The following is a 20,237-nucleotide window of genomic DNA, read 5'->3' as shown; positions in this document are numbered from 1 at the left end:
AGGATGGCTCCATCACTGCAGCTGCTCTTGTCCGCAGTGGGTATCCGTCTGCCATAACTGTCGGGCTCGCAGCAGCCTCTCGGAACCTGTATTTAGGTAGGTGCCAGCTTCCGAGGCTGCGGATCATTAGGGAGTGTGAGGAGGTCTCTAGCCCAGCCCGGCGCTCACGCAGGGCTGCTGTGCGGTCAGAGCAGGCTGCATGGCCGTAGCCGCTCGGGCAGGGAAAATCCCCAAGGCACGCCCTCGAGTGCTCGGCGTGAAAAAGCTGTTCCTACAGCCAGCCTGAGCGCAGTCCGCAGCCGCCGTTCCGCAGGCAGCCATCACGCAGCACAGCCAAGCCCTTTCCTGCCTGCTCTCCACAGGCCATCTCCTCCCCAGGCTGCCGCAGCCCTGTCCCCCAGCCCCTCCGCCGGTGAGAAGCTCCTGTCCGGCCCGGCCCGCGCTGAGCTCCCTCCGCCGTGTCCGTAGGCACCCCACGGGGAGGCCCAACCGTAGCCAACCGCCAAGGCGAGCGCTGAGCGAAGCTCGTTGAGAAGGGCAACCGCCGCCTTCCGCCGGCGCTGCACTGCCCACCGAGAGCCCGTTCCGCGTAACGGCAGCGAGTTACGAGTCCACGCGGACACATCGCTGACAGGACCGGCCAGTCGCGGAAGGGCGAAGCGCTGCCTACAGCACACCGCCTCGCTCGCTCGGGGCCGTGGCTCGCCGGCGGCGTCCCTCCGGTACGAGCTCCCGCAGCCCGCCCGCGCCACGCCGCAGCCTCCGCAGCGCTGCCGGGCCAGGAGAAGGGGCGCGAACGCCGCTGACGACTGACAGCTGCCACAGCCAATGGTGGGGCGGGCGGCGCCGGGAGGCTCCGCTGAGGGTGAGGCGGGGGCGGAGCGCGGGGGCGGGCGGGGCGCGGATTGGCCGCGGGTTGGCCGCGGGGCGGGGCCCGCGGGGGTTTCTCCCGGGCTGGGCTGGCGGCCGCGGCTGGGGAACTTCAGTCCCCGGTGTGGGCGCGGGGCTGCGGCGGGAGGGCTGCAGCTACCGGCGGGGAGCGGGGAAGCTGCAGCGGCCAGGCGGGCGACAGGTACCGTTGAGTCCGCGGGGAGTGGGTCTCTGGGGAGTGTAGCCTGGAGCGAGCCTCTTGCCGGTAGTAGGGACTTGGGGGACGTAGAGGCGAAGGGAACGAAACGGCCTCAGCGCCGTGAGGCTTGGCCCTGTGCCGCTGGGGCCCCTTTGCCTCACATCCGTTGGCGTTTTCCCCTGCTCCGTTCTGTCCGCCGGGGTAGGGCCGGGCGCTTGTCCTACAACAGAGCTGCCCCCTCCTGCCCGGCCCCGAGCGGCTGCTGGGCGGGCGGGGGGCGGCGGGGGGCTGTCAGCCGGGGCCGTGGGCGGAGCGGGGACGACAAGGGGCGGCCGCGGCCCCGAGGAAGCGTGTCCGGAGCGGCGGCCGCGGCGGGGGAGATCCGCTCTGTGCCGCAGCCCCTCCGCGCCGCGGGGGCTTTGCTCTCCGTGGCCAGCTGGCGCTCTTGGGCGGGGGGAGGCAGGCTTCTCCCTTGCGGCCTCCGGTGCCCCGCAGGTCTGGGCGCTGACTCTCGCGGGGCGAGCCGTGCGGGGCCGCTCCGCGCTGCTCCGGTTCAAATCTCCCTCGCGGGGCTGCCGCCGCGGGCAGCGCTGGCAGCCTGCAGCCAGCCCCAGCGGGTCGGGCGCGCTGGGCTGCCCCGGCCAGAGCTGGCCGTGCTGCCGCCGCTGCTGCGCAGCTGAGTCGCCCCTCTCCGGGTCCGAGGCAGGCAGGAGTGTGGCGTTCAACCTCGGCACTCGAGTCTGCTGCGATGCCTGTCGGATTCTCCCCCGCAGCAGTCGTGTAGATGCTGGGCGAGGGGAGGAGGATTTTGAAACCCTTTTTCGTCCTCCAGCTCCACCCTTCGTGCCGATAACTTCGTGTTTGCGTCTCGGGCTGTTCTCTGTGGTGAAGTGAGCAGCTGCAGGGACATGAGCCTCATGGGACCCTGTGCTGAAGCTATTAGTAATAAGGCAGGGGATGGAGTTGTGGAGGATTGTACCCTCTTGATTCCCTTTCTCTTCAGCACTGGAAGTCAGTGTGTGAACCTTGCTCTATGTTCGTTATCATAGAATGGTATGGGTTGGAAGAGACCTTCAAAATCATCCCTGGGCAGGGACACCTCTCACCAGCACAGGTTGCTCAGAGCATCATCCAGACTGGCCTGGAACACCTCCAGGGAGGTTGTGGAGCACAGAAGCACAGAACGTGATCCCTGGGCAACCTGTGCCGGTGTCTCCCCACGCTTAGTCTCAAGAATTTCTTCCTTATTCTCCAGTCTAAGTCTCCCCTCACCAGCTCAAAGCCATTGCCTCTCATCTAGCACTATAAGCCCTTGTAACAAGACCCTTTAGACTTGTAGACCTCCTTTAGTTAAAAAAGAAAGGCTGCCTTTCAAGGTGTGATGACCTGGCCTCTCCGTGAGCATTGTGTGCTGGTATCTATAACAAAAATGGGAATGTTATTGGAGTCCAAAGTTCTTATTGATGCCCTTTGTAAGTCTTTGATTATAGTGCTTTGAAGTCTGACTGCTCTCCAAAGAGCTATTAGCACTGGGGTAACAGTTTTGGTGGAGCATCTGTCCACAGGTGAGGATCCAACTGGATTGAAGTTAATCCCTTTTGATGTTAATAGTATTGTGCCTGCTTGTGCGTGGTTGGAAGGGGCTGAAAGGAGGCTGCTGTGTGAGCCATGTCTGGTTGACACAAAGGGAGGTGCTTCGAGGGTTTGCTATCTTGATTGGGAGCTCCAGCAGCAGCGTCTGAAGCGTGTCACTGACAAGAACACGTAGGAACCAGCTAGGGAGCAAGCTTAGCTAAGACCCCGCTTTCAGTGGCAGCTAGCAAACAGTTCAGTTATGTTGCGTTCTCTTCTTCGTGTAAAGCTGGCCAGGAGCCGTTTGTAATTAAAATGGTGTAATTTAGTGCAGTTGCATTGTTCTGTAGTGCTGCTTGGCTTTACTGCCTCATCTGCCTGTTTGCACGGCGGCTGTTAGAGTGTTCGGTGAAGGGCAGCCAGCATGTGGCTCTGTACAACTTCACTTGCCTCTTTCTGACCCTGGACCTGGCGAGTTTGAAATGACAGAAGTGTTCCGTGGGAGAAACTATTAAGAAAGTAAAGCAGCATCCTGTAATTAAGGGAATGGAGCATCTCTTGCGGGGAGAGCCCAAGGGAGCTGGGGCTCTTTAGCTTGGAGAAGAGGAGCCTGAGAGGTGACCTCATTATAAAGGTGTAAAGGTGAGTGCCAGAGGCTGGAGCCAGGCTGATGCCCAGTGCCAGCACAAGAGGCAGTGGTGGAAGCTGAGGCAGAGGAAGTTCCATGGAAACAGGAGGAGGAATTTTGTCCCTGTGAGGGTGACAGAGCCTGGCACAGGCTGCTCGGGGGGGGGCTGTGGAGTCTCCCTCTCTGGAGACATTCCAGAGCTGCCTGGATGTGTTCCTGTGTGACCTGCTCTGGGTGCTGCTGCTCTGGCAGGGCTTGGCCTGGCTGAGCTTTGGAGGTCCCTTCCAGCCCCTGACACTCTGTGACTGATTCCATTAAGAAGTAAAGCAGCAGCATACATTTGCCTGTTTGCAGACCTGGGAGATGAAAGGACAAATGTTTGTATGGTAGAAACTGCTCTGAAAATAAAGCAGCATCCTCTGGTGTGAGGCTTTTGTGAATGGCAGCTAGGGCAGACAGGACAGACCCTGGCACCGGCAGTGGCGCAGGAGCAGCCCTGAGAGGGGTTCAGCCCAAGTGTTCTGCTCCATCTGCTGCTCTCCTCCCTTCAACAGGTCTCCATTTCTGCTTGCTGTGACGCTTGCTGTCTGCTGTTAACCTCTACTGTGGGAAGCTGAGCTGCTGAAACTGCAGTGTTCTGAGTTTGGTTGTCTTGGGTTTACTATGCCCTTCCCTTCTGTGTTGTCAGAGGTTATGGACCTCAGACCTTATCTCAGCAGTTTGTACTTGTGGCAGAGGAGCTTTCATTGTGACAATGCCATGGAGAAGGGGCTAGACAAGGCTTCAAAAAATGGATGTGTTCTGTGTGCACACGGGTGGGAGATGAAGAGAGTTCTTAGCAGCCAGGGCCACATGGAGTGGACTTGCAGGCTTCGTTCATTTGGAAGTACATTTTATTGCACTTCTAACTTGAGAGGTCTCCAGCAACTATAGCCGTTGAAGAGTGAAAGTCTGACTTTTTGATCTGACTTAAGCAGGTGCTAAAGCAGGTCCTTGAAGCCAGGCTGACTTGTTGATGTCTGCTGATGAGGCTCCAGTGGCAACCCTGGGCAGAGCAGCACTCATTTACAGAGGGCAGCTCCAAGTATAATTGCATGAGTGATTGTATTCAATAGGATATGAATCACACTGGGGAAATCCCAAGCACAAATCCAGGCTGGCCAAGGAGTGTGATCAAGGGGCTGGAGCACTTGTCTGATGAGGACAGTATGGGACAGTTGGGTCTGTTCAGCCTGGGGAAGAGAAGGCTCCAGGGAGAACTGGAGCAGCCTGCCAGTACCTGAAGGGGCTCCGGGAGAGCTGGGGAGAGACTTCTGACAAGGGCTTGGGAGTGCCAGGATGAGGGACAGTGGCTCTGAGCTGGGAGAGGGGAGAGTGAGAGAGGAGATGAGGAAGGGATTCTTGAGAGTGTAACATAAAGTACCTGTGGTTCTTTGTCTTACTGGTGCACCTCATTTAACAGTGCAGTCTTCCTGCAGTTGGTGCTTGTGGGACTCTGTCTGGAATTGTGTTCACTTTCAGCATTCAGATTTGGAAGGTCAGTAGCAGTAGACAACGAATTGAAAAAGTAATGGAGAAGTTGGAAGCAAATTTCAGTGCAAAAGGTGATAGCAGAAGTAGTGACCTGTAGGGCCAGGGGAGTGATCGTGCCCTGTCCTCGGCACTAGTGAGGCCACAGCTCCAATGCCACGTTCAGTTTTGGGGGCAGAACTTGTTCCTCACATCCAGTCTAAATCTCCTCTCATTTCCTGCCATTCTTGTCCTGTCCCTGCAGGCCTCTGTGAACAGCCCCTCGGCAGCCTCCTTGTAGCGCCCTCCAGGCACTGGCAGCAGCTCTAAGGTCCCCCTGGAGCCGCCTTCTCTGCAGGATGCACCCCCCCAGCCCCTCAGCCTGTGCCCACAGCAGAGCTGCTCCGGCCCTGGCAGCATCTTTGTGGCCCTGGTCTGGAGCCGCTCGACTGAGGGGACCCAGGAAAGGGGCTGCAGACAAGCAGAAGGAGCATGTGGTTGCTGGGGTAGCTGAGAGCTCCAGCTGCATCCCAAGAGCTTGCCTCAGGCTCTCTAAATTGAAAGCCAAGACTCCTCCTGACTTTCAGAGCAGACTTTGCTGTAAACTGCCACACTTGTGCCACACAGGTGCTGTGGCTTTGCTCTTCCTGCGTGGGGGGTGCTGACGTTTTTAAACAGCCTTTCTGCTGTGAGCACAGCTCAGTGTCACTTACTTGGCTTTCTCATTTGGGTGGAATTTGATTGCAAAATTCACTTTCTTTTGAACAGGTGAAGAAGATTCTCTGCCCTTCCCCCCTCGCCGTAGTGGATTGTGTTCTGCTGATCTTCTGAAGAGCAAAAGGTACCTTCGGATACGTCTTTGGGGGGGGTCAATATCTTCAGATCCCCTGTAGGAATTGACTAAGTGAGCCAAGCCCTGTGCTCTGTTTCACCTTCTCCAGTGCTTTTGCAGTGGCTGTGAGGAATGTGTAGAGTTTAGGCTGTCAGATGTGTACCCAGGAGAGAGCACATGAACGGCACAGTAAATGCTTTGACTCTGAGCAAGTCTGAAGTTCTTAATGTAGAGGTTTGTAGTATGAACTCTTCTGTGATGCTGCTGCTCGCTCGTTCCTCCTTAGGCTTCACCTCCTCTCTGAGTACTTGGTGAAGGTGCACAGAGGGAGTGAAGGCCATTCCAGGAGAGCACTGATGGACTGCTGTGTGGTATCCCAGAGCTGGCCTTTGGCTGGTGGGTGAGAGGCTGTGTTCCGTGCGGCAGGCGCGCAGGGGCTGGCGTGGAGCGCGAGTGGGGCAGCTCAGCAGGAGCTCAGCCTTGCTTGTGTTAACAGACTGGGGGAAGGTCTGTGTCCATTGCACTGCTGTCTGGGCACTGTGCAAACACTGCATGCCAGCAGCTCTGCAGCTGCTGCTACCTGCCCAGCGACTGCTGTGGGCACTGCTGGCAGTCACTGGTCAATTGCACTTGCTGATTGCAGCTGCAGCTCATGGCTTGGTGCCTCCATTTCATGTGCCTTGTCTGATTCCTTGCTTCTGATATACTCTGGAAATAGAAACAGAAGAAATCAATTGACTTGATCTGTAAAACTTGAACCAAACTTAAATCCTCTTTCCTTTCTCAAATAATCCTCTTTGCCTTCTTGCCCTCTGTGCCCTGCTGATTGTGGTTTGGTGGGGGAAGGCTGCAGCTGGATCTTTTCTCATTCTTAGGAGAGCAGAGAACTCAATTCTAGGTAGTGCTTGTGAGGTTTCATAGTGGAGAACTTCAGACGCTTCCTCTGTGCTTTGCACATCACAAGTGCCTCTGATGATGGCATGGTCTGTGGGCTCAAACAGGAGCTGTTCTGAAGGCCTGACTTCTGCTGGCTTGTGAGGACTGATGGATAGCTCAATGTTGTCAGAAGCAGGCAGTTCTGCTGGTGGGTTTTGGCTTTTTCTGTTTGGGTTTGCTCTGATGGAGATGAAGTACTACTGCTGCTCATCTATGTAGTGCTTTATTAGTAGTAGCTTGGCTCTTCAGAGACCTTCCTGTGAGGGAGCACTGCAGGAGGATCCTCCCTTTAAAGAGACTTTGTCAGTGTCTAGAGTGGCCATGGTGTGTTTTACTTGGCGCTACATCTACCCTGCTGCTTTTACTGGTCTCTGTCTTGGTTCTTCCTCCCTGGACTCTTCCTAAATACTGTGATATGGTCTTTTAACTTACTTGAGTGCAGTTCAACACAAGAAGGACATGGAAGTGTTGGAGCCAGTCCAGAGGAGCACACCAAGATGCTGAGAGGGCTGCAGCAGCTCTGCTCTGAGCACAGGCTGAGACAGTTGGGACTTGGAGGAGATCTTGGAGTGGCCTTCCAGGATCTGAAGTGAGCTACAGCAGGGCTGGGGAGAGACTATTGACAAGGTCTGGTAATGACAGGAGGAGGAGGAATGGGTTTGAACTGGCAGAGGGGAGATTGAAAGTGGATGTTAGGAAGAAGTTCTTTGCAGTGAAGGTGGTGAGACACTGGCACAGGTTCCCCAGGGAGGTTGTGGAGCACAGAACCACAACCTCCCTGGAGGTGCTGAGGACCAGGCTGGATGAGTCCTTGAGTGATCTGTTCTAGTGGGAGGTGTCCCTGCCTACGGCAGGGGGTTGGAACTGGATGAGTTTGAGGTCCCTTCCAAGCTAAACCATTCCATGACTTTGCCTTGCTGCTACTGCTGCAGGCTGTGTGCTCTGTCAGGTCGTCGCTGGAAGACTTCAGCACTGCATTGCAAACCAGGGTTAGCTAAGGACAGCTTCAAGGGAGCTAAGTATTGCTTGGGTGCTCTAGGTCTGAGTCTTCCCTTCTAACATTGTCTGTGTGGTTTTTTGTTTGCAAAGCTGCACTTCTGGAGCAATCTTCTGTAGGAAAAGATGCTCACTTACCAGAAAATAAAAGCAGGCTAAAAAAAGAAGTGTGGACCTTCTGAAAGATGAGCTCCATTTTAAACTGCTTGCACTGATGACAAAGCAGGGTCTAACCAAATGCTGCTGGTTGAGATGGCTCTGTAATTAGTAGTGTTGTACAGCTAAATGTAACACCAGCTCTCAGCAAATTGCTGCTGCTCCATTACTGTGGCTTGGGAAGTACAGGCTCTGGCTGTGGTGTTCTTTTTAGTGGCCTGGAGAAGAATTTGACTACAAAGTTCTAAGAGCAGAGGTTTTGTGTTTTTAATACCATTCTTCAGTGTGTACTTAAAATGCATGATACACTCTCTTACCACAGTGGAAAATGGAACAGCTTTTAATTTGCAATGCTCCATTATCCTGTGTATGGCATTTAAAATACATATTCTTAGTGCAAGCTCCTCAGTTCCTACCAGGCAGACTTTTGCATTCTGTGTCCCCCTCCTGACAATCAAACCAAAATGAGGACCTGATGATAAAAATAGGTACTTGGGCCTCATGTGGAAAACCAATTTTATTGCTTCCAGCTGCTGACAAAAGCAAAGATTCATAAATAAAGTCTTTTAGAGCAGGCTGAGCATGTCCTGCAAACTCCTCTGAGTTTGAGCATCCCTGTGGTGGAAGTGAAAGTTCTGATTCAGTTCCAGCTGCAGCCCTTTGTACCGTGCAGGCAGTGTTTGTACATTAGGTGGAGGCAAGCCAACACCTATGTGTGCTGACTGTGAGTGGGGTAGTTAGTTGTGAAACAACTGTTTGCTGTCTCCCTGGCTGACAGAACCTGTTTTAGCCTCTGTTTGCTCACTGCTTTTGAAGCTGTAGTGAAAGAATCCTGTAACTGCTGTTCCATCATCAGTCATTTAAAGAAAGGTGGCAGAGCAGCAGGCTCTGTGGCACTGGCCTCCCAGAGTGGATCCTCCTTGCAGGGCTCTTCTGGCACTTTTCCTAGTAGGATATTGCCTTATTGCACCAGGAAGCTGAAGCAAATCCCATGTCTGGAGGACAAGAGGAGGCAGGGGGGAGCCCCCAGCCAAAGCTCCAAGAATGTCATATCATAAACTTGATCCTGAAGCCCATGTTTGATGTTAAGGCTGCTTGGGCTTCTCTGTAGCCAACACTTCTGTGCTGCAGTGTCACAGCAGCTGCTCTGAGCAGGGCTGGGCTGGCTGCACATCCATGCTGCTCACCTTCACAGACCACAGGTGTGAGTGCCTTTAGTGTTAAACCTGGTTTAGATCTCTAATTATCTCCTGTTAATTAACTTAAGCTGCTGGATGTTTGGGCTCACTTTCCCTGTGTGCTTTCTCTACCCTGTGTGTGCTTGAGGCACAGGCAGAGAGCAATTAATGTTTAATGAGATCTGTGCACTCACAGATTCGTTTGCCCTGCTCTCAGCTGTGGAGTAGGAGAGTGGCTTACCACAGGAGACCACTGCAGCTTTTCCAAACTCATGGAAATGTTTTCTTTTCAAAGGGTGAGATGAACTTCTGGAGACTCAAGTCCGCTCACGGGTTCAGTCTGTTGGGGCAGTCCCAGGCACTGGTGTAGGCTGGGCAGTGCCAGGCTTGAGAGCAGCCCTGAACAAAAGGCTTTGGGGGTGTTGGTGGGTGAGAAGCTCAACATGAGCCAGCAGTGTGCACTGGCAGCCCAGATAGCAAGCAGAGCCTGGGCAGCAAGGTGAGGGAGGGGATTCTGCCCCTCTGCACCCTCTGCTGAGACCCCACCTGGAGCACTGTGCCCAGCTCCGAAGCCCCTGGGACAGAAAGGTCTGGAAGTGCTGGAAGGTGTCCAGAGAAGGATAAGCAGAGAGCTGGGGCTGCTCTGCTGTGGGGACAGGCTTAGAGAGTTGGGGTTGTTCAGTCTGGAGAAGGCTCAAAGGAGACCTTATTGTAGCCTTTCAGTATCTGAAGTGGGCTACAAGAGAGCTGGGAAGGGACTTTGTGGGGTGTCAGGACTGAGGGGGGTGGAACAAAGCTAGAAATGGGTAGACTGAGACTGGATGTTAGGAAGAAGTTTTTCCCCATGAGGATGGTGAGAGCCTGGCACAGGTTGCCCAGGGAGGTGGTAGAAGCCTCATCTCTGGAGGTGTTTAAGGCCAGGCTGGATGTGGCTCTGAGCAACCTGATATAGTGTGAGGTGTCCCTGCCTGTGGCAGGGGGGTTGGAACTGGATGATCTTTGAGGTCCCTTCCAACCCTGACAGTGCTGTGATCCTGTGATTCCATTCAGTAGAAAAGTTGAAATGCAGCACATTAAAACCTAACTTTGTTTTTATTGCCACAGTTGCATTTAGTCCCAGGGCCACTTCAGAAGGCAGGGATGACTTTTGAGTGCTTCTGTGCTCCACAGCCTCCCTGGGCAACCTGTGCCAGTGTCTCACCACCCACACTCTAAAGAACTTCTTCCTAACATCCACTTTCAATCTCCCCTCTGCCACTTCAAACCCATTCCTCCTCCTCCTGCCATTCCCAGACCTTGTCAATAGTCCCTCCCCAGCCCTCCTGGAGCCCCTTTCAGATCCTGCAAGGCCACTCCAAGGTCTCCTGGGAGCCTTCTCTTCTCCATGTTGCAGAGCCCCAACTCTCATGTCATGTTTGAAGAATTCCTGTGGGAGAGCTGTAGCTGGATGCTACTGCTTTTGGAAGAGCTGGAAAGTCTGAAGACAAGCTACCACTGCCCCCTCCCCTGCACGCCCCAGCATGCTTGTTTAGCAAGGCTAGATCCAGGCTGGGCAGTGCCAGGCTTGAGAGTGGCCCTGAACAAAAGGCCTTGGGGGTGCTGGTGGAGGAGAAGCTCAACAGGAGCCAGCAGTGTGCACTTGCAGCCCAGAGAGCAACCAGAGCCTGGGCTGCAGCAGCAGCAGTGTGGCCAGCAGGGCCAGGGAGGGGATTCTCCCCCTCTGCTCTGCTGTGCTCTGCTGAGACCCCACCTGGAGTACTGCATCCAGTTCTGGAGCCCCCATTACAAGTAGGATTTGGATGTGCTGGAGCATGTCCAGAGCAGGGCCAGGAGGATGCTCAGAGGCTGCAGCAGCTCTGCTGTGAGCACAGACTGAAGGAGTTGGGGCTGTGCAGGCTGGAGCAGAGGAGGCTCCCAGGTGACCTTCTTGTGGCCTGCCAAGATCTGAAGTGGGCTCCAAAAAAGCTGGGGAGGGACTTTTGAGGCTGTGAGGGAGTGCCAGGACTGGGGGGAATGGAGCAAAGCTGGAGGTGGGGAGAGTGAGGCTGGAGGTGAGGAGGAAGTTGTTGAGCAGGAGAGTGGTGAGAGGCTGGAATGGGTTGCCCAGGGAGGTGGTTGAGGCCCCATGGCTGGAGGTGTTTGAGGCCAGGCTGGCTGAGGCTGTGTGCAGCCTGCTCTAGGGTAGGTGTCCCTGCCTGTGGTTAGGGGGTTGGAACTGGCTGCTCCTTGTGCTCCCTTCCAACCCTGACTGATTGCATGATTCTAAGTTTAGGAGCAGATCCATAACCCTGTGTTTGACTCTTGTCCTTACACCATCACAAACTCGGTGCTGACAAAATATCTGCTGTCCCAGCAGGTGTTCCACACGAGGCCCTTCCTGCTGGGGAGAGGCTTTGTGCCACTTCAGCTCTCTCGTGACAGGTGGTGTGAGGGGCAGCAGCAGTTCTCATCTCCATGATATGCTGTGGGTTCCTGCTTCATGTGTTCTTGTTCCACTGCCTGGTGGAAAGGGACCTGGGGCTGTTGGTGGCCAGAGCTGACCATGAGCCAGCAGTGTGCCCAGGTGGGCAAGAAGGCCAACAGCATCCTGGCCTGGATCAGCAAGGTGTGAGCAGCAGGAGCAGGGAGGTGCTCATGCCCCTGTGCTCAGCACTCCTGAGCCCACACCTCGAGTGCTGTGCCCAGTTTGGGTCACCACAGCACAGGAGGGACACTGAGGTGCTGGAGCAGGGCAGAGAAGGGCAATGAGGCTGGGGAGAGCTCTGGCAAACATGGCCTGTGAGGAGCTGCTGAGGGAGCTGGGGGTGTTTAGCCTGGGGAAGAGGAGGCTGAGAGGAGACCTTATTGCCCTCTGCAGCTACCTAACAGGAGGCTGCAGTGAGGCTGGAGCTGGTCTCTGCTCCCCAGTTACTGATGATAGCACAGGAGGAAATGTCCTCAAGTTGTGTCAGGGGAGGTCTGGGTTGGCTGTTGGGAGGAAGCTCTTTCCTGAGCAGGTGGTCAGGCACTGGCACAGGCTGCCCAGGGAGGTGGTGGAGTCCCCATCCCTGGAGGTGTTCAGAAGGAGAGTGGATGTGGTGCTTGAGGCTATGGTCTGGTGATGAAGGCTGCTGGGATGAAGGTAGGACTGGATGCTCCTGGTGGTCCTTTGCAACCATAGGGATTGATAGTGCTGAGATGTTGTGCTGAGGGCTTTGGGTTGGTCAGGGACCTGTCAGTGTGAAACTGATGATTGGACTCGAGCAGCTTGAAGGGCTCTGCCAATCTAAGAGATTCTGTGTTTGAGAAAGTTAATAAAGCTTTAGAGAAATGAGAAGAGTGCTTTACTCTGCTGACCCTAACCCTAGGAAAGCCTAAGTGCTTTAACTCTTGATCTTGAGGAATTGTGGGACTTGAAGTACTGGGCTAAGGGGGAGAAGTGGTTTATAGTTCATTGAGGACAAGTGTAGAGTCCTGCATCTGGGGAGGAAGATCTCCCTGCACCAGTACAGCCTCAGGCTGCCCTGCTAGAAGCAGCTCAGTGGAGGGCTTTGCAGTCCTGGTGGTCAGCTCCACGGACAGCAATGTGCCCTTGTGGCCAAGAGGACAAATGGTCCCCAGGGGTGCATCAGGAAAAGTGTGTCACAGTATCACAGTATCCAGCAGGTCTAGGGAGGTTCTCCTCTCCCTCTAATCTGCCTTGAGGAGCTTGAACTTGGAAAGCCATATCCAGCTCTGGGCTCCCCAAACCGAGGACAGGAATCTGCTAGAGAGCCCAGTGGTGGCTACAAGGATGCTGAGAGGGCTACGGAACATCTGTGTGCTGAGGAGAGGCTGAGAGCCCTGGGGCTGGGTAGCCTGGAGAGGAGAAGGCTGAGAGGGGATCTGAGCAATGGTTACAAATAGCTGAGGGCTGGGGGGCAAGAAGCAGGGGCCAGGCTCTGTGCAGTGCTGTCCTGGGGTAGGACAAGGAGCAGTGAACACAAACTGGGAGCCAAGGAGTTGCACTTCAGTGTGAGGAGAAACTTGTTTGGTGTGAGGGTGCTGGAGCCTGGAGCAGGCTGCCCAGAGAGGTTGTGGAGTCTCCTGTGGAGACTTTCGAGCCCCACCTGGATGTGTTGCTGTGTGCCCTGCCCTGGGTGCTCCTGCTCTGGCAGGGAGCTGGGCTGGATGATCTCTGCAGGTCCCTTCCACTCCCTGCCATTCTGTGTCTGATTTACTGCCTGTCAGTGGCATTTGAAAGCCAGTGTGAAGAAAGCAAAACACATTGCTGATATGTTGGGGACAGATTTGCTTCAGCTATTTTTTGCTTTCATCAAGTTGAGGTTCCTGGAGCACAGCCCTGTGAGGAGAGGCTGAGGGAGCTGGGGGTGTGCAGCCTGCAGCAGAGGAGGCTCAGGGCAGAGCTCATTGCTGTCTGCAGCTGCCTGCAGGGAGGCTGTAGCCAGGTGGGGTTGGGCTCTGCTACCAGGCAGCCAGGGACAGAACAAGGGGACACAGCCTCAAGCTGTGCCAGGGCAGGTCTAGGCTGGATGTGAGGAGGAAGTTGTTGGCAGAGAGAGTGATTGGCACTGGAATGGGCTGCCCAGGGAGGTGGTGGAGGCACCGTCCCTGGAGATGTTGAAGCCAAGCCTGGCTGGGGCACTTAGTGCCATGGTCTGGTTGGTTGGGCAGGGCTGGGTGCTAGGTTGGGCTGGCTCAGCCTGGAGCTCTCTGCCAGCCTGGCTGGCTCTATGAGAAGAACACTTTCCAGCTCTTGTTCACTTTCCCCTTTTTCTTTACTTGCATTCCAAGCCAAGAGCTGCTCTGGGGATGGTTGGTTTACCCTAACGTTCCCCAGTGTCAGTGCTGTTTGGAGGATGTCATCACATGCCTTAGATAAAGGGCAAGCCAGATGCCATATGCAGCAGCCTTAGAACCTGGGAAGGGGACCAGACCAAAGCAGTGTACTGGATGAGCTGTTAGGTCACGCTGAGCCCTGAGTGTTTTGGCTTGATCCATCCTAGGCTGGTGAATGATGTGGGAAGATTGGCTTCCTAGGGGAGCTTGGTTGTTGGCTTTAGAAAGAAGGCAACAAAGTGACTATGCTTTGGTTTAGAAGTTAATAAGATTGCTGAAGTTCATCTTTCCTTGCCTGCAAAGGGTACTCCAAAATCCATGGCTTGAAGCTTGAGGAGGGCAGATTAAGAGTGAAGACGAGGAAGAAATTGACTGTGAGAGTAGGGAGACACTGGAACAGGCTGTGGATGCCACTCCTTGGAGGTGTTCCAGGCCAGGCTGGATGAGGCCTTGAGCAGCCTGTGCTGGTGGGAAGTGTCTCTGCCCATGGCAGGGGGCTGGGGCTGGGTGTGGAAGGTCCCTTCCAAGCCAACCCATTCTATGACTCAGTGTTCTTGTTTCGCTCCTTTGCACACATGATACAGTTTTGCTTTGGCTTATCTGGCTGAATGGTTCAATACTCCATGTAAGTAATTATATTAAAGAGACTTTCCTGCCAGTGTTAATTGTCTAACTGCAGGTGGGGTTTTCTGTTGTGATGTCCCAAGGTCAGCAGCAGTAAATGCTGCTGGCTGGAAGGGCCAGCACAGAAGCTGCTGAAGTGGCTGCGCAGGAGTCAGCAAATAATTCTGTAGTTTGTGACTACTTTTCAGAGTTCTTGGTTATGTCAGGAGTGGTCAGACACTGGCACAGGCTGCCCATGGAGGAGGTGGAGTCCCCATCCCTGGGGATGTTCAAGAAACCTGTGGCCATGCCACCTGGGGCCATGGTTTGATGGCCATGGTGGTGTTGGGTTGCTGGTTGGACTGGATGCTCTTAGAGGGCTCTTCCAGTCCAAGAAGTGCTGTGATTAAGAGCATCAACACTGATATTGGAGGGATGTGGTTATCTCTGCTGATTCTTCTGGGGATGTTTTGGTGATGCTTTTCCCCTCCCTTCCTGACCAAAGCTTCGTTTCAGTCACCTGGGGCAGTGTAAGTCCATAGTTGTGTCTTGCTGAACTGCTTACACTGGTAGCAGCTCATGGTAAAGGAGAGTAAAGTTTGTGCTCCCAGAGATCCCATTCAGTGCAACCTGCTGGAAAGCTACCCTGAAACCACAACCCAAAGGAGCTGCCTGCAGGGCTGTGGCTGGGTCAGCAGAGTTGGGTGACAGAGCTTTTCCTGGCTGCAGATTCCTGGGAGATGCTGTTCTGGAGGAATGGTTTCAAATTTGGAGGTGTCACTAAGTTCTGGTCGTTCAGAGACACTGTAGAGAGAAAACTCCTTTAGGTGTGAGGCAAACAGCTTCCCTGCAGCTCAGAGTGAGCAGAGACACTGCAGAGAGAAAACTCCTTTAGGTGTGAGGCAAACAGCTTCCCTGCAGCTCAGAGTGAGCAGAGACACTGCAGAGGGAACACTCCTTTAGGTGTAAGGCAAACAGCTTCCCTGCAGCTCAGAGTGAGCAGAGACACTGCAGAGGGAACACTCCTTTAGGTGTGAGGCAAACAGCTTCCCTGCAGCTCAGAGTGAGCAGAGACACTGCAGAGGGAACACTCCTTTAGGTGAGGCAAACAGCTTCCCTGCAGCTCAGAGTGAGCAGAGACACTGCAGAGGGATAAACTCCTTTAGGTGTGAGGCAAACAGCTTCCCTGCAGCTCAGAGTGAGCAGAGACACTGCAGAGGGATAAACTCCTTTAGGTGTAAGGCAAACAGCTTCCCTGCAGCTCAGAGTGAGCAGAGACACTGCAGAGGGAACACTCCTTTAGGTGTAAGGCAAACAGCTTCCCTGCAGCTCAGAGTGAGCAGAGACACTGCAGAGGGATAAACTCCTTTAGGTGTGAGGCAAACAGCTTCCCTGCAGCTCAGAGTGAGCAGAGACACTGCAGAGGGATAAACTCCTTTAGGTGTGAGGCAAACAGCTTCCCTGCAGCTCAGAGTGAGCAGAGACACTGCAGAGGGAACACTCCTTTAGGTGAGGCAAACAGCTTCCCTGCAGCTCAGAGTGAGCAGAGACACTGCAGAGGGATAAACTCCTTTAGGTGTGAGGCAAACAGCTTCCCTGCAGCTCAGAGTGAGCAGAGACACTGCAGAGGGATAAACTCCTTTAGGTGAGGCAAACAGCTTCCCTGCAGCTCAGAGTGAGCAGGCACCCAGGGGAAGGGAGCTGAGGCATTGCAGACCTCCTGTGTCGTCTGTGCCGTGGGTCACCGTTAGGGCAGGTGGTCAGCAGCACTGCAGTGAGGGACCTCACATGAAATGCTGTTGACGAGAAAGAGATCTTACAGGAGTTGAATGAAATGGGAGAAAGTTCTGCCTTTTTGGGTTCTCTTTGGATTTCACATGCTCATGCTGGAGGAGATCTCTTTGTGTGCCCCTGCTGCAGGACTGTGCTTCTGATCAACCACCACTTGAGAGCCAAAACTGCTGCGTTTTCAGCAGGGATAAATATCAAAGCAGGGCAGGAGTACTTTGCTTTGTATGCCTTCACTATGCTCCTGCAGCCTAGAAGGCAAACTGTGTCCTGGGCAGCAGGGCAGGAGAGGGCATTCTGCCCCTTGGCTCTGCTCTGCTCAGACCTCACCTCCAATCCTGCCTCCAGCTCTGGTGTACCCAGCAGAGGAAGGACACAGAGCTGTGGAGTGAGGCCAGAGGAGGCCACAGAGATGCTGCCAGGGCTGGAGCAGCTCTGCTGTGAGCACAGGCTGAGGGAGCTGGGGGGGTGCAGCCTGCAGAGGAGAAGGCTCCAGGGGGACCTCAGAGCTGCTGCCAGTGCCTGAAGGGATCCTGCAGGAAGGCTGCAGAGGGACTTGTGCTGAGGGAGTCTGGAGATAGGCCAAGGGGGAATGGTTTGGAGCTGAGGCAGAGCAGGGTGAGACTGGAGCTGAGGAAGAAGTTCTGCAGTAGGAAGGTGGTGAGAGCCTGGCACAGGCTGTCCAGAGAGGCTGTGGCTGCCTCCTGCTTGGGCATGTTGAAGGCCAGGCTGGATGAGGCCTTGGGCAGCTGAGTCTAGCTGAGAGGTGTCCCTAGGCATGGCAGGGGGCTTGGAGCAGATGGTCTCTGAGGGCCATCCCGACCTGATCCATTCTATCACTATGAGCATCTGTAGTACACAAGAGGTGAAGAAATGATCCTAGTTCATGAGAACTAGGCAGAGTGCTTCCATTTTTCAGCCTCAGTTCAAGGCAGAGTGAAATACATGTTGATGTTTTGGGGGTTGGTAAAGTCATGTTCCATTTTAGTGGCAGTTAATGCATGTTCTTTGAACGCTGCTTTCTTTTGGCCTAGCTTCTCTTTGTTACTGGTTGCTGTTCTCTACTGCAGTTGACTCCATTGCTAATTAGACTTCGAGGTAATGTTGTAGTGCTGATGGTATTTGTTGTTTGGGGAAGGTGAAATGATTTTCAATGTGGAATTAGTTGAGCTGAAACTTAATAGCGCAGCAAGCATGTAGAGCTTGTACAACAACCTCCTCCTTTATTAACTCTTCTACAGCACAGTGTGTTGGGTGCTCTTTGTCCATGGGTTCTGGGGCTTGCCAAACCTTGCTTGCTTTCCACCACCCTCATTTATGAAGGCATAAGATGGGACAAAGGTGCTCCCTCTTTTCTTGGGGGAGAAACAAAGTTGGGTTTGTGCTTTTCACTTTCTTGTGGCTGTGGAGGTCTTCATTTTTTGGAGCAGTGCAGCTTCTGCTGACCAGCTTCAGGTTCTGCCTCCCATCAGTGTGCTGGAGCCAGTCACCTCCAAGGTGCTTTGTGCTCTGATCTGCCAGGTGACACTTCAGTTCTGGAAGGTACCACCTGGTTTAGGAACCAGGACACAAAGCAGTAGTGTTTCATGGCAAAAGGCGTTAGGTTGGAAGGGACCCTTAAAGATCCACCCCCCTGCAGACAGCAGGAACACCTCCAACTAGGTCAGGTTGCTCAGGATCCCATCAAGTCTGACCTTGAGTGTCTCCAGGGCTGGGGAGCACCAGTCTGGGCAGCCTGCCCCAGTGTCTCACCACCCTTGTTGTGAAGAACTTCCTCCTGATGCCCAACCCCTGCTCCAGGTTCAAACCATTGTCCCTTGTCTTGGCACTCTCAGCCCTTGTCAAAAGTCCCTCCCCAGCTCTCCTGGAGCCCCTTAGGTGTACTGGAAGGCTGCTCTGAGCTCTCCCTGGAGCCCCCTCCAGGTTGAACTGCTCCAACTCTCCCAGCTTGTCCCCATAGGGGAGGTTCTGCAGCCCTCTGATCAGCTTGGTGGCCTCCTCTGAACCAGTGGATGTTCCATAGCTTGACACAGCGGTGCAGGTGAGGTCTCCCTCAGGATCCACTCTCCCCATGTGCTCCACACAGCCTTGGGTGCAGCCCAAAGACTCAGCTGAGTCTAATTTTGTACACAGATGCAAAGATTTTGGGTCTGTGCAGTGAAGTCTCTTCCCAGATGCCTTCAGCTTCACTGTTATTATCTGGTAGCTCCAGGATATAATCAGTGCTCGGATAATTGTGTGGCAGTTCTCTTGCTGAAGTTTGTTGGTGTTGCAGGGACTGGAGTAACTTTGAGGTGGCAGAACCCTGCTGGGTTGGTTCCTGTGCAGAGCCAGAGTTGGAGAGTTTTGCAGTGTGTGCTTTTATGAAGTGAAAGAGAAACAACAGCATAAAGTAGCAGTTCTGGCACCTGTCAAAGCTTCTTGAGTGTTAAATGCTCTTACTAGAAGAGCAAGACTGTGCTTTATTGGGAGCTGCACCTGTGCAGCTCTGGCTGCTTGCTGCTATCAGTTGGGTTTTTAACAGCAGCCAGAGCAGGTTTGCCACCATTCTCCTGCAAGCACAATTTTAACTCATTTCTACTCTTCAGTAGCAGAAAGGAAAATTCCAGAAATGTGGTTTTTTGTAAGGATATTTTTACAGAGTATTCTTAGTGTGAAGTGATCTCTGAGCTATGATGGCATGGAGGAAAAAATGTGCCACTGTGTAGGAGTGGATTGGAGCTGCAGATACTTGAGGCGTTTCTGAGCCGTGATTCATCCTCTCTTTGTCTGGTTTGGTGAGCTCAGAGTGTGGCTTTTGGTCCTTTGTGTCTTGGAGAATCACAGGATTGTTTTGGTTGGACAAGACCTTTCACATCAGCCAGCCCAGCCAGTCTCTAACTCTACCAAGGCTGCTGCTAACCCATGGCCCTAGCACCACATTTCTGCCTCTTGGGAACACCTCCAGGGACGGGGCTTTGGCCAACTCTCCCTGGGCAGCCTGTGCCAGCTTTTGAGAGCCCTTTCAGGGAAGAAATGTTTCCTGATCTCTGACCTAAGCCTCCCCTGGCACAATCTCAGGCCACTTCCTCTCCTCACTACTTGTGTGGGGAAAGAGCCCAACCCCCACCTGACTGCAGCCTCCTCTCAGGAAGCTGTAGAGAGCAATGAAGGCTCCCTTCAGCCTCCTCTTCTCCACGCTAAACACTCCCAGATCCCTCAGCTGCTTCTCCTCAGCCCTGTTCTCCAGACCCTCCACCACTGCTCAGCTCTCAACCTGCTCCAGCCCCTCAATGTCCTTGCAGTGAGGAGCCCAAAACTGAACCTGGGGCTCAAGGTGTGGCCTCACCAGTGTCAAATACAGGGGTACCACCACTGGATCCTGATCCAGGGCAGGCTGCTGGTGGCCACCTGGGCACACCCTGGCTTGTCTTCAGCCAGCTGCTGGCCAACACCCCCAGACCTCTCTCTGCTGGGCAGTTTCAGCCACTCTTCCCCAGGCCTGGAGCCTTCATTTGGTTGCTGTGACCCAAGTGCAGAACCCAGCACTTGGTCTTGTTGAACCTCATACAGTTGACTTCAGCCCATCAATGCAACCTGTCCAGGTCCCACTGCAGAGCCTTCCTGCCCTCAAGCACATCAGCACTGCCACCCAGCTTGGTGCTGCTGGTATGTGCAAAGGTTTGAGCAGCAATCTGGCCACAAGCTAGGCTGCAATTGCTTTGTTCTTCAGGCCCTCAGTTGTGGCCAGAGGGGCAGCTCTGTGTACATGGAGTGTCCAAGGACTGTGGTGATTCTGCCAGTGACCTTTGACAGAGGAAGGTACTTAACAGACCTGGCTGTAAAGGTGGAGGCTGAGCAGCTGTAGCCTTTGTTTGGAGGTTGTGAAGCATCCGAAGCTTGCCCTTCAGTTTCAGCTGCAGCTGTACTGGTTTGAGCGGTTTCTTTCCCCTCCCTTTCAGTTCATCCTCTGAGGGTGTGGCTCCCCAGATTTTCTTTGCCCCTTCATCAGTTCCAAGCAAGCCTTTTGTAAGCTTTCCTCCCCACTTCATTTTCTTCTGTTCTCTTGACATTTTGTTCTTGAACTCTGAAGCAAACAGCAGTGGTGTTTACAGAGCCCTGTGCTACTGAAGCACTGGGGATGGCTTTTGCTTTGCATTGCTAAAGAGACGT

At 54.1% G+C, this 20,237-nt stretch overlaps 1 protein-coding gene across 19 annotated transcripts in view; it reads left to right on the top strand.

Moving 5' to 3' along the window:
- Positions 1–277: 277 nt before the first annotated feature.
- The window catches only part of EPB41L2 (erythrocyte membrane protein band 4.1 like 2), a 141,924-nt gene continuing 121,964 nt past the window's right edge, over positions 278–20,237 (top strand). For 18 of the 19 annotated variants that reach the window (XM_064170256.1, XM_064170248.1, XM_064170255.1 and 15 more), the window contains exons 1-2: positions 946–1,072; positions 5,547–5,619. The gene's annotated coding sequence lies outside the window, so the exon portion shown is untranslated. Of the gene's footprint in view, positions 866–945; positions 1,073–5,546; positions 5,620–20,237 lie in introns of those variants that run through there. The other variant, XM_064170237.1, reaches the window with a different exon arrangement.

Source organism: Pogoniulus pusillus, chromosome 33 (genome assembly GCF_015220805.1).
Source record: "Pogoniulus pusillus isolate bPogPus1 chromosome 33, bPogPus1.pri, whole genome shotgun sequence".
NCBI classification, from domain to species: domain Eukaryota; kingdom Metazoa; phylum Chordata; class Aves; order Piciformes; family Lybiidae; genus Pogoniulus; species Pogoniulus pusillus.
This window is presented reverse-complemented; position numbering and strand designations above follow the sequence as displayed.